At 45.6% G+C, this 20,541-nt stretch overlaps 1 pseudogene; it reads right to left on the bottom strand.

Moving 5' to 3' along the window:
• Positions 1 to 2: 2 nt before the first annotated feature.
• On the bottom strand, positions 3 to 19,659 carry LOC110535044 (annotated as a pseudogene).
• Positions 19,660 to 20,541: the final 882 nt, after the last annotated feature.

The raw sequence follows: 20,541 nt of genomic DNA, 5'->3' as shown, positions 1-20,541 counted from the left end.
TGCTATAAGGGAGGAGTTTCCAGCTAAAAAAAATAACCACAGAGTGCGGTGTTCACAGACCTTGTGTTTTCTGGTATTTCTCAGGGGGGAAAAAAGCTCTTTAATAACTGGGTTGCGGCCCTGTCTACAAATAATGTGTTCTTATGTGGATTTCAATGGAACTCAGCAAACTGGGAGCTTTGTAAACACCCCTAAAAGTAATTTCTCCCTCTTATTTCTCTGGAATCTCAACAAGTTGGCTAATACTCTAAACTGAGTTTTTCCCTTTCTAATGCATTAGGACAACATCTTGAGGTGAACTTGTGGGGAGGCATGTGGGGGTAACATGTATTGTGTCACCCACCGTTTGTACATCATTTTTATACCAGGTCTAGACTACATACCAAAAGTCAGTGGACACCTGTTCGTTGAACATCTCGTTCCAAAATCATGAGCATTAATATGGAGTTGGTCCCCCCTTTACTGCTATAACAGCCTCCACTCTTTTGGGAAGGCTTTCCACTAGATGTTGGAGCATTTCTGTGGGGACTTCCATTCAGCCACAAGATGTTGGAGCATTAGTGAGGTCGGGCACTGATGTTGGGCGATGAGGCCCGCAGTCGGGGTTCCAATTCATCCCAAAGGTGTTTGATGGGGTTGAGGTCAGGGCTCTGTGCAGGCCAGTCAAATTCTTCCATGCTGATCTCGACAAACCATTTCTGTATGGACCTCGCTTTGTGCACGGGGTCATTTTCATGCTGAAACAGGAAAGGGCCTTCCCCAAACTGTTGCCACAAATTTGGAAGTATAGAATGGTCTAGAATGTCATTGTATGCTGTAGCGTTAAGATTTCTCTTCACTGGAACTAAGTGGCCTAGTCGGAACCATAAAAAACAGCCCCAGACCTTTATTCATCCTCCACCAAACCTTACAGTTGGCACTATACATTCGGGCAGGTAACGTTCTCCTGCCATCCACCAAACACAGATTTGTTCTTCCGACTGCCAGATGGTGAAGTGTGATTCATCACTCCAGAGAACACGTTTCAAATCCTGCAATATGACCACATTCATTGAGTGACACATTTATCTCATAAGGTGGGGCAAAAAAGTATTTAGTCAGCCACCAATTGTGCAAGTTCTCCCACTTAAAAAGATGAGAGAGGCCTGTAATTTTCATCATAGGTACACTTCAACTATGACAGACAAAATGAGAAAAAAAATCCAGAAAATCACATTGTAGGATTTTTTATGAATTTATTTGCAAATTATGGTGGAAAATAAGTATTTGGTCACCGACAAACAAGCAAGATTTCTGGCTCTCACAGACCTGTAACTTCTTCTTTAAGAGGCTCATCTGTCCTCCACTCGTTACCTGTATTAATGGCACCTGTTTGAACTTGTTATCAGTATAAAAGACACCTGTCCACAACCTCAAACAGTCACACTCCAAACTCCACTATGGCCAAGACCAAAGAGCTGTCAAAGGACACCAGAAAGAAAATTGTAGACCTGCACCAGGCTGGGAAGACTGAATCTGCAATAGGTAAGCAGCTTGGTTTGAAGAAATCAACTGTGGGAGCAATTATTAGGAAATGGAAGACATACAAGATCACTGATAATCACCCTCGATCTGGGGCTCCACGCAAGATCTCACCCCGTGGGGTCAAAATGATCACAAGAACGGTGAGCAAAAATCCCAGAACCACACGAGGGGACCTAGTGAATGACCTGCAGAGAGCTGGGACCAAGGTAACAAAGCCTACCATTAGTAACACACTACGCCGCCAGGGATTCAAATCCTGCAGTGCCAGACTTGTCCCCCTGCTTAAGCCAGTACATGTCCAGGCCCATCTGAAGTTTGCTAGAGAGCATTTGGATGATCCAGAAGAAGATTGGGAGAATGTCATATAGTCAGATGAAACCAAAATATAACTTTTTGGTAAAAACTCAACTCGTCGTGTTTGGAGGACAAAGAATGCTGAGTTGCATCCAAAGAACACCATACCTACTGTGAAGCATGGGGGTGGAAACATCATGCTTTGGGGCTGTTTTTCTGCAAAGGGACCAGGACGACTGATCCGTGTAAAGGAAAGAATGAATGGGGCCATGTATCGTGAGATTTTGAGTGAAAACCTCCTTCCATCAGCAAGGGCATTGAAGATGAAACGTGGCTGGGTCTTTCAGTATGACAATGATCTCAAACACACCGCCCAGGCAACGAAGGAGTGGCTTCGTAAGAAGCATTTCCAGGTCCTGGAGTGGCCTAGCCAGTCTCCAGATCTCAACCCCATAGAAAATATTTGGAGGGAGTTGAAAGTTCGTGTTGCCCTGCAACAACCCCAAAACATCACTGCTCTAGAGGAGATCTGCATGGAGGAATGGGCCAAAATACCAGCAACAGTGTGTGAAAACCTTGTGAAGACTTACAGAAAACATTTGACCTCTGTCATTGCCAACAAAGGGTATATAACAAAGTAACTTTTGTTATTGACCAAATACTTATTTTCCACCATAATTTGCAAATAAATTCATTAAAAATCCTACAATGTGATTTTCTGGATTTTTTTTTCTTCTAATTTTGTCTGTCATAGTTGAAGTGTACCTATGATGAAAATTACAGGCCTCTCTCATCTTTTTAAGTGGGAGAACTTGCACAATTGGTGGCTGATTAAATACTTTTTTGTCCCACTGTATGTATTGATTACGTACCATATTGATTGATTATTTATTGGACGACAGGGAAGGAGCTGTAGGATAACACAACTGACAATTCTCTTTGAAATATGTTTCAATTTTAGGACTGAATACATAACAGGAATAGTTTTTGTTGTCTGTCCATTCAAGTATTTACCCATCTTGCTCTTTTTGTACAATAGGCATGTCATGTAGCCAAAGATTTTTATTTTACCATCTTTTCTCAAGGCTATTGTGATTAATATGCTTTTTGTAAAATGTTGGTTAATATTATGTTGCCAATATGTTATTTATAGCAACTATTTATTTAATAAATGATTTGTCAATTAAAAAATATATACTTTGCTTGAATTTATCAAAAGTAATTAAGTGCCGTCCTCTTATCGTTAAAAGAGGATTCAATTGACACCATGCAACCATTTTTACTGATGTAACAGAAAGTGTCGATCCAGTAAGTCAAGAGTACAGCTGCTCCCTGTGTGTTTGTACTGGTCCATTCTGGATCCCCTAGTCTAGTAAAGCCCTTGTTCCCTCTCAATGGGCCAGTAATGGCCATCCCTCTGATTGTCCACTACAAACACCCTGACCACCGTGTGGACACAGAGACAACCCCTGACCTCTGAACCCTTATCTAGTGTCTGAAGGCAGAGAGACGGGAAGAACGCGTTTCCACTGCTCCAGAGTCCAATGGCGGCAAGCTTTACATCACTCTAGCCGATGCGTAGCATTGCGAATGGCGATCTTAGGCTTGTGTGTGGCTGCTCGGACATGGAAACCCATCAATCTCCTGACGAAAAGTTATTGTGCTAACGTTGCTTCTAGAGGCAGTTTGGAACTGAGTGTTGTGTCGTGGAGGATCGTTTCAAAATATAACACTTACAAGAACTTGTGAATTCAATATAGGCTTTTAATACAAACATATCAGAAGCCTAGATGGTCCGCGGAACACACACTTTTCCAGAGCACTGGCTCTGTATTTATACACATACAACATATGAGTCCATCCCACATGCAAATGAAGTTACTTCCCTCAGTCCATCTGCCACCATTATCTTTCAGTCTGTGCTTCCTGCTTGTTCATGCCCAATAACGCCCATATCTGCTTTCTGTTAAGTTACAATGGTGGCAGGACCTCTTCATGTCGCAAAAATAATACATGCCCATCTTATCCTATGGGCCCCTTATGTTTAGCTTGGTGTGTTCTTTGGTATGTCTGTCCTTATTAGGACTAGTAGACTATGTGTCTCTTCTCTTCATGTCCTAAAAATATATGCCCTATGTCTATAGTCCATCAGTTGGTCATTTGGCTGACCCCCTCCCTTGTGTGTCCCTCTGACCTCGGTATGTCCAGCTGTCCTATGCACTCATGGCCTTGCTTTGGTTTCCTGTCCTCTACAATAGACAATGCATTTTACCCTAAACATTTATGCATTTTAATGCTTATGCCATTACGTCTGTTATTTTTTGGTTTCCTGTTTTTACCAGAATGGCAAATGCACTCTAAGTGTATCCTCTTCCTCTTGTGGTCTAATGTACACCTTTGCTCTACAGTATTATGTTTGTCCCTATATGTACAGCTTGCTCCCACAGTTGCAACCGAGGACAGGTTATTTTTACATGCTTCAGCCCTCGGGGGTCCCGTTCTGTGAGCTTGTGTGGCCTACCACTTCACGGCCCATCCGTTGTTGCTCCTAGATGTTTCTACTTCACAATAACAGCACTTACAGTTTACCGGGGCAGCTCTAGCAGGGCAAACATTTGACTAACTGACTAGTTGGAAAGGTGACATCCTATGACGTGGCAGCATCATGTTGTGGGGATGTTTTTCAGCGGCAGGGAATGGGAGACTAGTCAGGATGGATGGAAAGATGAAAGGAGCAAAGTACAGAGAGATCCTTGATGAAAACCTGCTCCAGAGCGCTCAGGTCCTCAGACTGGGGGCGAAGGTTCACTTTCCAACAGGACAACGACCCTAAGCACACAGCCAAGCTTGTAGCGTCATACCCAAGAAGACTCATGGCTGTGATTGCTGCCAAAGGTGCTTCAACAAAGTATTGAGTAAAGGGTCCGAATACTTATGTAAATGTGACATTTCAGTTTTTTATTTTTTATACATTTGCTTTGTTGATATGGGGTATTGTGTGTAGATTGATGAGGGTAATAAACTATTTAATCCATTTTAGAATAAGGCTGAAAATTAACAAAATGTGGAAAAATTCAAGTGGTCTGAATACGTTCCGAATGAACTGTATAGTGTATCTGTATGAATATCCACGTTTCCTGGAAATCCACAGTCAGCCGACTGCCTTTGTGACACAAGGCCTGTAGAGGAGTTTCCCTCATCCAAGTGGTCTGTGAGTGAAGACTGCAAGGAGGTAACTGTGAGTTCCTTGAGTTTGTTGGTTGTTGGTACGTTGGGCTGTCTGTCAAAGCCCTTGGCAGTTTATTTATGGTCTCTGGGAGTGTTGTGAAATGAGTAATTAAGATTGCATGGAACAGGCTGAGAGAGAGAGGCAGGCTGTTCTGAAAGATGGTTGTGAGATGAGTGGGCTGTCTGCTGGCTCCGGCTGAGGTGGCCCTGGACGGTCTCGGGTAGGTAGGTGATAACAATTCCTTCTGGATGTCACCAGGCAGGAGTCTGAACACCTCAGGGTCAATGTTTGGGGGCAATCCAGGAAAATCTGTCAAACCAGGACTGTTGGTCCTTTTATCATCTACTGTTCCACCTACACAGCACTCACCCAACCTTGGCTGCTGATGGGAGGCCTCAGGGCTATGTTAAGGTTGGAAGGTGTGTCTGGTATCCCCTGTGATGCATCCTGACCAGTCAATCACTCTGTCCTACCTTCAACATCAGACCCAGCCTGCACTGTGAGGTTACCAAGCACACTTTGAGACGGTGTTACGGTGCGTGAATGAGGACCCAAAAGCGAATTAACAAAACAGAGTATCTTTAATTACAAAACAAAACGTAGGCTCAGACGGACAGGCAGATTCCGACAGGACAGGACAAGGTTACAGGAACACGACGATGATCTGGTTCAGGCATGAATGACACAAACAAACAAACAAGAATCCGACAAGGACAGGAGCAGAAACAGAGAGAGATATAGGGACCTAATCAGAGGGAAAAAGGGAACAGGTGGGGAACGGGGTGAATGGGTAGTTAGAGGAGACAAGGGACAGCTGGGGGAAAGCGGGGGAGAAAAGGTAACCTGACACGACCAGCAGAGGGAGACAGGGTGAAGGGAAAGGACAGAGACAAGACAACATGACAGTACCCCCCCACTCACCGAGCGCCTCCTGGCGCACTCGAGGAGGAAACCTGGCGGCAACGGAGGAAATCCTCGATCAGCGCACGGTCCAGCACGTCCCGAGAGGGAACCCAACTCCTCTCCTCCGGACCGTACCCCTCCCAATCAACAAGGTACTGGTGACCACGGCCCCGAGGACGCATGTCCAAAATCCTGCGGACCCTGTAGATGGGTGCGCCCTCGACAAGGATGGGGGGGGGGGGGGGGGAAGACGAGCGGGGGCGCGAAGAACGGGCTTAACACAAGAGACATGGAAGACCGGGTGGACGCGACGAAGGTATCGCGGAAGAAGAAGTCGAACTGCGACAGGATTAATGACCCGAGAAATACGGAACGGACCAATGAACCGCGGGGTCAACTTGCGAGACGCCGTCTTAAGGGGAAGGTTCTGAGTGGAGAGCCAAACTCTCTGACCGCGACAATATCTAGGACTCTTAGTTCTACGCTTATTAGCAGCCCTCACAGTCTGCGTCCTATAACGGCAAAGTGCAGACCTGACCCTCTTCCAGGTGCGCTCGCAACGTTGGACAAAAGCCTGAGCGGAGGGGACGCTGGACTCGGCGAACTGAGATGAGAACAGCGGAGGCTGGTACCCGAGGCTACTCTGAAAAGGAGATAGCCCGGTTGCAGACGAAGGAAGCGAGTTGTGGGCGTATTCTGCCCAGGGGAGCTGTTCTGACCAAGACGCAGGGTTGCGAAAAGAAAGACTGCGTAAGATGCGACCAATAGTCTGATTGGCCCGTTCTGCTTGACCGTTAGACTGGGGGTGAAAGCCGGAAGAGAGACTGACGGAAGCCCCAATCAAACGGCAAAACTCCCTCCAAAATTGAGACGTGAATTGCGGACCTCTGTCCGAAACGACGTCTGACGGAAGGCCATGAATTCTGAAAACATTCTCGATGATGATTTGTGCCGTCTCTTTAGCAGAAGGAAGCTTAGCAAGGGGAATGAAATGAGCCGCCTTAGAGAACCTATCGACAACCGTAAGAATAACAGTCTTCCCCGCTGACGAAGGCAGTCCGGTGACAAAATCTAAGGCGATGTGAGACCACGGTCGAGAGGGAATGGGAAGCGGCCTGAGACGGCCGGCAGGAGGGGAGTTACCGGACTTAGTCTGCGCGCAGACCGAACAAGCAGCCACGAAACGACGCGTGTCATGCTCCCGGGTGGGCCACCAAAAACGCTGGCGAATGGAAGCAAGCGTACCCCGAACGCCAGGGTGGCCGGCTAACTTGGCAGAGTGAGCCCACTGAAGAACGGCCAGACGAGTAGGAACGGGAACGAAAAGAAGGTTCCTAGGACAAGCGCGCGGCGACGGAGTGTGAGTGAGCGCTTGCTTTACCTGCCTCTCAATTCCCCAGACAGTCAACCCGACAACACGCCCCTCAGGGAGAATCCCCTCGGGGTCAGTGGAGGCTACTGAAGAACTGAAGAGACGAGATAAAGCATCAGGCTTGGTGTTCTTAGAGCCCGGACGATAAGAAATCACGAACTCGAAACGAGCGAAAAACAGCGCCCAACGCGCCTGACGCGCATTAAGTCGTTTGGCAGAACGGATGTACTCAAGGTTCCTATGGTCAGTCCAAACGACAAAAGGAACGGTCGCCCCCTCCAACCACTGTCGCCATTCGCCTAGGGCTAACCGGATGGCGAGCAGTTCGCGGTTTCCCACATCATAGTTACGTTCCGACGGGGACAGGCGATGAGAAAAATACGCGCATGGGTGGACCTTGTCGTCAGAGAGGGAGCGCTGAGAAAGAATGGCTCCCACGCCCACCTCTGACGCGTCAACCTCGACAACGAACTGTCTAGAGACGTCAGGTGTAACAAGGATAGGAGCGGATGTAAAACGATTCTTGAGGAGATCAAAAGCTCCCTGGGCAGAAACGGACCACTTAAAGCACGTCTTGACAGAAGTAAGGGCTGTGAGAGGAGCTGCCACCTGACCGAAATTTCGGATGAAACGACGATAGAAGTTCGCGAAGCCGAGAAAGCGCTGCAGCTCGACGCGTGACTTAGGAGCGGGCCAATCAATGACAGCTTGGACCTTAGCGGGATCCATCTTAATGCCTTCAGCGGAAATAACAGAACCGAGAAATGTGACGGAGGAGGCATGAAAAGTGCACTTCTCAGCCTTCACAAAAAGACAATTCTCTAAAAGGCGCTGGAGGACACGTCGAACGTGCTGAAGATGAATCTGGAGTGACGGTGAAAAAATCAGGATATCGTCAAGGTAAACGAAAACAAAGATGTTCAGCATGTCTCTCAGGACATCATTGACTAATGCCTGAAAGACAGCTGGAGCGTTAGCGAGGCCGAAAGGAAGAACCCGGTATTCAAAGTGCCCTAACGGAGTGTTAAACGCCGTCTTCCACTCGTCCCCCTCCCTGATGCGCACGAGATGGTAAGCGTTACGAAGGTCCAACTTAGTGAAAAACCTGGCTCCCTGCAGGATCTCGAAGGCTGAAGACATAAGAGGAAGCGGATAACGATTCTTAACTGTTATGTCATTCAGCCCTCGATAATCTATGCAGGGGCGCAGAGACCCGTCCTTCTTCTTGACAAAAAAAAACCCCGCTCCGGCGGGAGAGGAGGAGGGGACTATGGTACCGGCGTCAAGAGCTACAGACAAATAATCCTCGAGAGCCTTACGTTCGGGAGCCGACAGAGAGTATAGTCTACCCCGGGGGGGAGTGGTTCCCGGAAGGAGATCAATACTACAATCATACGACCGGTGTGGAGGAAGAGAGGTGGCCCTGGACCGACTGAACACCGTGCGCAGATCGTGATATTCCTCCGGCACCCCTGTCAAATCACCAGGCTCCTCCTGTGAAGAAGAAACAGAGGAAACAGGAGGGATAGCAGACATTAAACATTTCACATGACAAGAGACGTTCCAGGAGAGGATAGAATTACTAGACCAATTAATGGAAGGATTATGACAAACTAGCCAGGGATGGCCCAAAACAACAGGTGTAAAAGGTGAACGAAAAATCAAAAAAGAAATGGTTTCGCTATGATTACCAGAAACAGTGAGGGTTAAAGGTAGCGTCTCACGCTGAATCCTGGGGAGAGGACTACCATCCAGGGCGAACAAGGCCGTGGACTCCCTTAACTGTCTGAGAGGAATGTCATGTTCCCGAGCCCAGGTCTCGTCCATAAAACAGCCCTCCGCCCCAGAGTCTATTAAGGCACTGCAGGAAGCTGACGAACCGGTCCAGCGTAGATGGACCGACAAGGTAGTGCAGGATCTTGAAGGAGAGACAGGAGTAGTAGCGCTCACCAGTAGCCCTCCGCTTACTGATGAGCTCTGGCTTTTACTGGACATGAAGTGACAAAATGACCAGCAGAACCGCAATAGAGACAGAGGCGGTTGGTGATTCTCCGTTCCCTCTCCTTAGTCGAGATGCGGATACCTCCCAGCTGCATAGGCTCAGCTCCCGAGCCGGCAGAGGAAGATGGTAGTGATGCGGAGAGGGGGGCAACGGAGAACGCGAGCTCCTTTCCACGAGCTCGGTGACGAAGATCAACCCGTCGCTCAATGCGAATAGCGAGTTCAATCAAGGAATCCACGCTGGAAGGAACCTCCCGGGAGAGAATCTCATCCTTTACCTCTGCGCGGAGACCCTCCAGAAGACGAGCGAGCAAAGCCGGCTCGTTCCAGCCACTGGAGGCAGCAAGAGTGCGAAACTCAATAGAGTAGTCTGTTATGGATCGATTGCCTTGACATAGGGAAGACAGGGCCCTGGAAGCCTCCTCCCCAAAAACAGATCGATCAAAAACCCGTATCATCTCCTCCTTAAAGTCCTGATACTGGTTAGTACACTCAGCCCTTGCCTCCCAGATTGCCGTGCCCCACTCACGAGCCCGTCCAGTAAGGAGAGATATGACGTAGGCGACACGAGCAGTGCTCCTGGCGTAAGTGTTGGGCTGGAGAGAAAACACAATATCACACTGGGTGAGGAACGAGCGGCATTCAGTGGGCTCCCCAGAGTAACACGGCGGGTTATTGATTCTGGGCTCCGGAGATTCGAAAGCCCTGGAAGTGGCCGGTGGATCGAGGCGGAGATGGTGAACCTGTTCTGTGAGGTTGGAGACTTGGGTGGCCAGGGTCTCAACGGCATGTCGAGCAGCAGACAATTCCTGCTCGTGTCTGCCTAGCATCGCTCCCTGGATCTCGACGGCTGAGTGGAGAGGATCCGAAGTCGCTGGGTCCATTCTTGGTCGGATTCTTCTGTTACGGTGCGTGAATGAGGACCCAAAAGCGAATTAACAAAACAGAGTATCTTTAATTACAAAACAAAACGTAGGCTCAGACGGACAGGCAGATTCCGACAGGACAGGACAAGGTTACAGGAACACGACGATGATCTGGTTCAGGCATGAATGACACAAACAAACAAACAAGAATCCGACAAGGACAGGAGCAGAAACAGAGAGAGATATAGGGACCTAATCAGAGGGAAAAAGGGAACAGGTGGGGAACGGGGTGAATGGGTAGTTAGAGGAGACAAGGGACAGCTGGGGGAAAGCGGGGGAGAAAAGGTAACCTGACACGACCAGCAGAGGGAGACAGGGTGAAGGGAAAGGACAGAGACAAGACAACATGACAGACGGATCATCCTATAGCAGATGGAGAGAGAGAGAAATTATGCACATTTTTACAATTCCAAAGATGACCCATAGGGAGTGCACATTGCAGGGGTAAGGCCTGAGACAGAGATATTAGTTGATATCTTATGGGTGAAATCCAGATGTCTTACCTGACACATAGGAGGCCTGGGTTTTCTCAAGAGATCTGTGTGTGAAGAAGGCACAGATGCATGCCTTGCTGACAGCAGCACACCTGGCCTGCATGTTACTGAAGCACATGTTGAGGAGGGTGAGGTGGAAGCCTGTGCTGGTGTCCACCATCTTGTGGAAGAGCTTTATGGCCATGGTGACCAGCTGTGCCAAGGCATCACTGTCGCCTGATGAACAACACAGCAGATTTAAGTGGGATAAGTTGCTAAATGTACAGTAACTGATCTACCATTTAAGATCTGTGAAATCCAGTCTTAGAAATTAGTGTACTATTAAAATGGAGATTTACAGCAGGTTCTAATCAATAGTTACTGCATATTTGCCAAAGCCATTGGTAGTCCATTTTCAAATCGTAATGACGTACAGACAAAATATACTCCTTATTTGTGTGAGAATTATTTACCAATACCAGAGCTGATCTTCTGCTCAATGTGGTTGGGGATGGTCACTGCCTGCTCTCCCGGGCTGAACCGTTTGTTGGTTGCTGAGTAGCGCCTGATGGTGAGTCGAAGTGTCAGAGCCTGCCTGCCATCTTTATGCATCCTAAAACCAAGACAGCATTCTGAAGTTAAACTTAATGCAGACACACTACTTACAGACTTAACTGTTTCTGCACCTTGCAGTTCAAACCTTATGAATAACTGTGTATTACAATTTACAAAAAAAAATGACGTTTTCGTCTTTTGAGCTTCTAGTCATGAAATCTATGCAGCCTACTCAATCACTTTTTATAGCTACTGTTTACAGGCCTCCTGGGCCATATACAGCCTTCCTCACTGAGTTCCCTGAATTCCTATCGGACCTTGTAGTCATAGCAGATAATATTCTAATCTTTGGTGACATTAATATTCACATGGAAAAGTCCACAGACCCACTCCAAAAGGCTTTCGGAGCCATCATGGACTTAGTGGGTTTTGTCCAACATGTCTCTGGACCCACTCACTGTCACAGTCATACGCTGGACCTAGTTTTGTCCCATGGAATAAATGTTGTGGATCTTAATGTTTTTCCTCATAATCCTGGACTATCAGACCACCATTTTATTACGTTTGCAATTGCAACAAATAATCTGCTCAGACCCCAACCAAGGAACATCAAAAGTCGTGCTATAAATTCACAGACAACACAAAGATTCCTTGATGTCCTTCCAGATTCCCTCTGTCTACCCAAGGACGCCAGAGGACAAAAATCAGTTAACCACCTAACAGAGGAACTCAATTTAACCTTGCGCAATACCCTAGATGCAGTTGCAACCCTAAAAACTAAAAACATTTCTCATAAGAAACTAGCTCCCTGGTACACAGAAAATACCCGAGCTCTGAAGCAAGCTTCCAGAAAATTGGAACGGAAATGGCGCCACACCAAACTGGAAGTCTTCCGACTAGCTTGGAAAGACAGTACCGTGCAGTACCGAAGAGCCCTTACTACTGCTCGATCATCCTATTTTTCTAACTTAATTGAGGAAAATAAGAACAATCCGAAATTCCTTTTTGATGCTGTCGCAAAGCTAACTAAAAAGCAGCATTCCCCAAGAGAGGATGACTTTCACTTTAGCAGTGATAAATTCATGAACTTCTTTGAGGAAAAGATTCTGATTATTAGAAAGCAAATTACGGACTCCTCTTTAAATCTGCGTATTCCTTCAAAGCTCAGTTGTCCTGAGTCTGCACAACTCTGCCAGGACCTAGGATCAAGAGAGACGCTCAAGTGTTTTAGTACTATGTCTCTTGACACAATGATGAAAATAATCATGGCCTCTAAACCTTCAAGCTGCATACTGGACCCTATTCCAACTAAACTACTGAAAGAGCTGCTTCCTGTGCTTGGCCCTCCTATGTTGAACATAATAAACGGCTCTCTATCCACCGGATGTGTACCAAACTCACTAAAAGTGGCAGTAATAAAGCCTCTCTTGAAAAAGCCAAACCTTGACCCAGAAAATATAAAAAACTATCGGCCTAAATCGAATCTTCCATTCCTCTCAAACATTTTAGAAAAGGCTGTTGCACAGCAACTCACTGCCTTCCTGAAGACAAACAATGTATACAAAATGCTTCAGTCTGGTTTTAGACCCCATCATAGCACTGAGACGGCACTTGTGAAGGTGGTAAATGACCTTTTAATGGCATCGGACCGAGGCTCTGCATCTGTCCTCGTGCTCCTAGACCTTAGTGCTGCTTTTGATACCATCGATCACCACATTCTTTTGGAGAGATTGGAAACCCAAATTGGTCTACACGGACAAGTTCTGGCCTGGTTTAGATCTTATCTGTCGGAAAGATATCAGTTTGTCTCTGTGAATGGTTTGTCCTCTGACAAATCAACTGTAAATTTCAGTGTTCCTCAAGGTTCCGTTTTAGGACCACTATTGTTTTCACTATATATTTTACCTCTTGGGGATGTTATTAGAAAACATAATGTTAACTTTCACTGCTATGCGGATGACACACAGCTGTACATTTCAATGAAACATGGTGAAGCCCCAAAATTGCCCTTGCTAGAAGCATGTGTTTCAGACATAAGGAAGTGGATGGCTGCAAACTTTCTACTTCTAAACTCGGACAAAACAGAGATGCTTGTTCTAGGTCCCAAGAAACAAAGAGATCTTCTGTTGAATCTGACAATTAATCTTAATGGTTGTACAGTCGTCTCAAATAAAACTGTGAAGGACCTCGGCGTTACTCTGGACCCTGATCTCTCTTTTGAAGAACATATCAAGACCATTTCAAGGACAGCTTTTTTCCATCTACATAACATTGCAAAAATCAGAAACTTTCTGTCCAAAAATGATGCAGAAAAATTAATCCATGCTTTTGTCACTTCTAGGTTAGACTACTACAATGCTCTACTTTCCGGCTACCCGGATAAAGCACTAAATAAACTTCAGTTAGTGCTAAATACGGCTGCTAGAATCCTGACTAGAACCAAAAAATTTGATCATATTACTCCAGTGCTAGCCTCTCTACATTGGCTTCCTGTCAAAGCAAGGGCTGATTTCAAGGTTTTACTGCTAACCTACAAAGCATTACATGGGCTTGCTCCTACCTATATCTCTCTGATTTGGTCCTGCCGTACATACCTACACGTACGCTACGGTCACAAGACGCAGGCCTCCTAATTGTCCCTAGAATTTCTAAGCAAACAGCTGGAGGCAGGGCTTTCTCCTATAGAGCTCAATTTTTATGGAACGGTCTGCCTACCCATGTCAGAGACGCAAACTCGGTCTCAACCTTTAAGTCTTTACTGAAGACTCATCTCTTCAGTGGGTCATATGATTGAGTGTAGTCTGGCCCAGGAGTGGGAAGGTGAACGGAAAGGCTCTGGAGCAACGAACCGCCCTTGCTGTCTCTGCCTGGCCGGTTCCCCTCTTTCCACTGGGATTCTCTGCCTCTAACCCTATTACAGGGGCTGAGTCACTGGCTTACTGGGGCTCTCTCATGCCGTCCCTGGAGGGGGTGCGTCACCTGAGTGGGTTGATTCACTGATGTGGTCATCCTGTCTGGGTTGGCGCGCCCCCCCCCCCCCCCCCCCCCCCCCTTGGGTTGTGCCGTGGCGGAGGTCTTTGTGGGCTATACTCAGCCTTGTCTCAGGATGGTAAGTTGGTGGTTGAAGATATCCCTCTAGTGGTGTGGGGGCTGTGCTTTGGCAAAGTGGGTGGGGTTATATCCTTCCTGTTTGGCCCTGTCCGGGGGTGTCCTCGGATGGGGCCACAGTGTCTCCTGACCCCTCCTGTCTCAGCCTCCAGTATTTATGCTGCAGTAGTTTATGTGTCGGGGGGCTAGGGTCAGTTTGTTATATCTGGAGTACTTCTCCTGTCCTATTCGGTGTCCTGTGTGAATCTAAGTGTGCGTTCTCTAATTCTCTCCTCTCTTTCTTTCTCTCTGTTCGGAGGACCTGAGCCCTAGGACCATGCCCCAGGACTACCTGACATGATGACTCCTTGCTGTCCCCAGTCCACCTGGCCATGCTGCTGCTCCAGTTTCAACTGTTCTGCCTTATTATTATTCGACCATGCTGGTCATTTATGAACATTTGAACATCTTGACCATGTTCTGTTATAATCTCCACCCGGCACAGCCAGAAGAGGACTGGCCACCCCACATATGCTCTCTCTAATTCTCTCTTTCTTTCTCTCTCTCGGAGGACCTGAGCCCTAGGACCATGCCCCAAGACTACCTGACATGATGACTCCTTGCTGTCCCCAGTCCACCTGACCGTGCTGCTGCTCCAGTTTCAACTGTTCTGCCTTATTATTATTCGACCATGCTGGTCATTTATGAACATTTGAACATCTTGGCCATGTTCTGTTATAATCTCCACCCGGCACAGCCAGAAGAGGACTGGCCACCCCACATAGCCTGGTTCCTCTCTAGGTTTCTTCCTAGGTTTTGGCCTTTCTAGGGAGTTTTTCCTAGCCACCGTGCTTCTACACCTGCATTGCTTGCTGTTTGGGTTTTAGGCTGGGTTTCTGTACAGCACTTTGAGATATCAGCTGATGTACGAAGGGCTATATAAATAAATTTGATTTGATTTGATTTAGAAGGCTACTCAACAAATCTTTGATTGAGGACTTTTTCAAGAAGGGAGTCTTCATCGCTAAAAGACTGGGATATTACGAAGATATGGAGACAAAAGACAGAAAGACATACAGTATCAATATGTGCACTGTATCAGTGTTAGCTGAAAACGGTTTAAATCACAAGGTCCTTTCATTTATCAGTTTTCAGTTTTCAGTGGGGTGACTGGAGTGTCATCTATGTCCAAGGCTAGATTCTGGAGACGATGAGCGTTGGAGGCTCTGAACTCCCTCACCAGGTCAGCCAATGGGAAGAGCTGCAAGTCCTGCACACTAATCAATCCCAGGGCCTGAAATCTCTTAGCAGTCTGGTGGCCTAGTGAATATATAGTACAAAATCAACCATCCAATGTTTATACAGCGGGAATTCAATTCACTCCATTACTCCCGACAATCTTAGATAAGTATTTTTGTGATGATAGAAGGCATTTGTTGTGATTTTTGACATAATATAGGGAAATCAGAACCAGGCAACATGGCCGAGTGCATGGAGGCTGACACATCAAGCAGCATCAAGGAAAATGGTCAAGAAAAGGAGGCTTGGAGTACCTTATGGACTCCGATCTGGATTACGGACCTCTGCCTGCCCTTGACCTGTCATTTCTCCTGCCCTAGTAATACACTTTTGTTACTTTGACACTGTCTGCATCTGGGTCTTCTCCTGAAACGTGATAGCACCGAGCCCAGAATGCAGTCCAGCCACTGAAGATAACTCTAAGTATATAGAGGAGATATACAGCCAGTATGATGACATAGGAGATATACAGTTAGTATGATGACATAGAGGAGATATACAGCCAGTATGATGAAATAGAGGAGATATACAGTTAGTATGATGACATAGGAGATATACAGCCAGTATGATGACATAGGAGATATAGAGTTAGTATGATGACATAGAGGAGATATACAGCCAGTATGATGACATAGGAGATATACAGCCAGTATGATGACATAGGAGATATACAGTTAGTATGATGACATAGAGGAGATATACAGCCAGTATGATGAAATAGAGGAGATATACAGCCAGTATGATGACAGATAGGAGATATACAGCCAGTATGATGACAGAGAGGAGATATACAGCCAGTATGATGACATAGAGGAGATATACAGCCAGTATGATGACAGAGAGATATACAGCCAGTATGATGACATAGTAGATATACAGCTAGTATGATGACATAGAGGAGACATACAGCCAGTATGATGACATAGAGGAGATATACAGCCAGTATGATGACATAGAGGAGATATACAGCCAGTATGATGACATAGGAGATATACAGCCAGTATGATGACATAGAGGAGATATACAGCCAGTATGATGACAGAGAGGAGATATACAGCCAGTATGATGACAGAGAGGAGACATACAGCCAGTATGATGACATAGAGGAGATATACAGCCAGTATGATGACATATACAGCCAGTATGATGACATAGGAGATATACAGCCAGTATGATGACATAGAGGAGATATACAGCCAGTATGATGACAGAGAGGAGATATACAGCCAGTATGATGACATAGGAGATATACAGCCAGTATGATGAAATAGAGGAGATATACAGCCAGTATGATAACAGAGGAGATATAGAGCCAGTATGATGACATAGAGGAGATATACAGCCAGTATAATAACAGAGGAGATATAGAGCCAGTATGATGACATAGAGCCAGTAAGTGCCGGCCTTCAAATGTACGCTGATGACACTGTTGTCTATGTGTCTTATAAAACCTGTGCTGATGTCAATAAACATTTGACAAAACACCTGGACTCAGTGGCCACCTGGTTGAACTCTGTCTGGCTGAATGTAAAGTAAACGGTCTCAATCTGTTTCTCAACAAGGAAGCTGCCAGTGACAAAGTCGCTCTCTGTCCGCATCAAAGAAAAGACAAACAAGTCACAGAGGTAAAATATGAAGTTGGACAAACATGCTAAAAAGATCAGTAGGACTATCAAAGCAAGCTTCTACTGTTTCAGACTAATAAAGACCTTGTCTGTGTCTTGATAGTGCCTTTTTTATTCTTACATGCAATGGGGTTCTCTCACATGTCACTCTGTATAACATCCTTGTTCCAGGCCAGCCAGACAGTGCAGTGACCCTTAGAGTCACTGTATAAGTGTGCGCTGAAAATATTGGTCCAAAAACATGTACGGGTACCATCACTGTTACATCCTGAAAAAGTACAATGTACTGAGCTGTTAAAAACTTAATCAGATTTGCAAATGTGAAGCTTGTGTTTAAGTGTCTCAATGGTATTGCCACTGAATCCCTGACCAAACACATGCAGAAGCTGCAATGGCCTGGAATGTCCACCAGGGGGTGCACCAAGGGAAACTGCAAGGTCCCTGTCTATAAAACTTCCGCAGGGCAGTCCTCTTACCGAGGAGACACATGCACGGAACACTTTATCAGAAGAACATAAACTGCTGGAACATGTCAAGACATTCAAAAGAAACAACAACAACTGGTTGCTACAGCTCCAATATTGCAATCATGTATGAACTGTATGAAGTGCTTCCATTAAGAGCACTGTACATCCAAGTTATAAATATTAGGGGTATATGCTGGATGTATGAGATTTGCTTTGTGCGTCTAATTGTTGACTGACATCTGCTTTGTGATATAATTATGATAATGTACAGATATGTTTTTTTTATGTGATTATTATTTTAAACATTGATTATGCACTTGTTTCTTAGCTTTGGCTTCCATTCAAGCAACTAGGGATAGGTGTTGAAAATGAGCGTGAGTTAGGAAACACTACAGGGCAATGCATAGGACAATTGTTTGTTCAATGTGTTTGTGCTTGTTCCTATCCAAATACACTAAACTAACTCCCGAAATCGGCCAGAATGGGTTAAGGTAAAGACCTGAACGGCTTGACAACAGCTACAGAGGCGATAACTGCAATGGGTTACATTGAGCATCAATAAGCTCTACTCTACACACTTAATATGTTGTGAAATCTGTTGTGACTGTAATGTCAGTCAAATGTATAACTGCCTTCATTTTGCTAGAGCCCTAATGGGGATAATAAATAATAATAAATACAAATAATAAATACAAAAACTTCATGTAGTGATTTGGATACATTAAATTAAGTCAAGTTAGATATAAAACGTACATCTAAACCTGGTACTTTATCTAAACCACTTAGACTACCCATGATTTCTCTGACACTCTCTGGCAAAAGTGTGGTTTGTTGATTTGGCTTGAAGGTGCCTGACACCAGTGAGGCCCAGCTTGCTTTGGATGGCTGTTCTCAGTTCCGCTGTGATGTGTGAGCCCACCACCACCCAGTCCAGGGCGGTCCATGACTTTGGCATCTGAGGCTGAGTAAAACCAAACAACAACACATACAATCCTTGGTTGCATTTCACATCATCGTAAACCGATTGCTAGTATGAAGACATTTCATTTCTTCGAACTAAAATCAAATCAAATCAAATTGTATTTGTCACATGCGCAGAATACGATGCTTACTTACAGGCCCTAAACCAACAATGAAGTTCAAGAAATAGAGTTAAGAAAATATTCACTGAGGAACTAAAGGCCAAGTTTAAGAATCCAAACCCTTTCCGAAACGTATGTCCTGACAGGTTGTTTCACAACACATATCCTGGTTTCATTAAGCCAAATGGATACCTAGAACCATATTAACAGTAAGTACCCAGTCTGAATGCTGCTAGACAGGTTACTCACTGTCATGATGAATAGCGAGCAGACTCTGGAGTCAGTTCCATCCTCCTCTCAACCATCTCTGTGATGTCCATGAAATTCTTAACATATCCCAGACATTTTACTAAATGGACAGAATGACATCAGCGACTCTGAATGGGGGAAAACACAGAGACAAGTGAGAGTTATTCCATAAAATCTAATTTTATTGGTCGCATACACATATTTAGCAGATGTTATTGCGGATGTAGCTGTCACGTCCTGACCTTAGTTCCTTTTTATGTCTCTATTTTAGTTTGGTCAGGGCGTGAGTTGGGGTGGGCATTCTATGTTTTGTGTTCTATGTTTTCTATTTCTATGTGTTTGGCCTGGTATGGTTAACAATCAGAGGCAGCTGTCTATCGTTGTCTCTGATTGAGAACCATACTTAGGTAGCCTTTTCCCACCTGGTGTTTGTGGGTAGTTGTTTCCTGTTTTCACCTTTCAGGACTGTTTCGATTTTCATTTCTTACATTCATTTTGTTATTTTGTATTTTCGCGTTCTGGTATAATAAATAATCATGGACACTTACCACGCTGCGTTTTGGTCCGATCCATCCTACTCCTCATCCCATGAAGACGAAGATCGTTACAGCCCCACAGGTCAATGAGGACAAAGACCCTTGCCTTTTGGAGTTGGAGAGGATTAACAAGTAAAATAGAGACTGTGAATGAGGTAGAGAAGGAGCAGAGGAGATGATCCCTTTACCAAACTGTGCAGATTAACAGTAAAAGCATAGAGTCCAAGAAAGTCTCGATTCCCAAATCTGAAACGGCAGGTGAAGATTTGAATGGAAATAGCGCCAAATCTTCACACAGGCAGCCCACTACAGTCTATTCTCCTTCTAGGAGGAAGTACGTGTTTGACAGCTCCAAACAGAAGGTTGATTTGGAATAATAGCCCTTGTCCAACTTCTCAGCTTCTTTGTTATCTAGTCGTTGTTTTAAGTACAGGGATAAGTGGGCAAGGTGTTAACAGGACGAGAGAGAATGTTTGTAAGGGGAACCAAACTAAGCCGCCTTCTCAAGAGCCCACTCCCTCACAAGCTAGTAGAAACAAGCTAGTTGATGACCCTGATGAAGAAGGGGTCCTCATTGATATTCCACCTCTGGAGAGCGACAGGAAGAAGAGCCGAGCTCAGAAGCCCTGTAAGACCACCACAAACCTTCCACAGGAAGTCAAAGCGGAAGTGTTGTCATATCTAGTGTTTCTGCTAGTCAGGGAATTGAAGGTAAACCCAGTGCTGAGTATGTTTGATGACCTGTCAAAATGCTTGGAAAACCTGAGGAGTGAAAGTGAGAGAATAGTTTGTCACCAAGAGGCTGAGGCCACTGCGGAAAGTAACTGAGACAGATCTTGAATGTCCCAAAAGGGATGCTTCATCTTTACAGACACCTCACCATAATGATCCAGTTGGTTATGCAGATGTCGACTTACTG

This window comes from Oncorhynchus mykiss, chromosome 11, assembly GCF_013265735.2.
Source record: "Oncorhynchus mykiss isolate Arlee chromosome 11, USDA_OmykA_1.1, whole genome shotgun sequence".
NCBI lineage: Eukaryota > Metazoa > Chordata > Actinopteri > Salmoniformes > Salmonidae > Oncorhynchus > Oncorhynchus mykiss.
The sequence above is the reverse complement of the archived record's forward strand: the minus strand, read 5'-3'. Positions and strand labels throughout refer to the sequence as shown.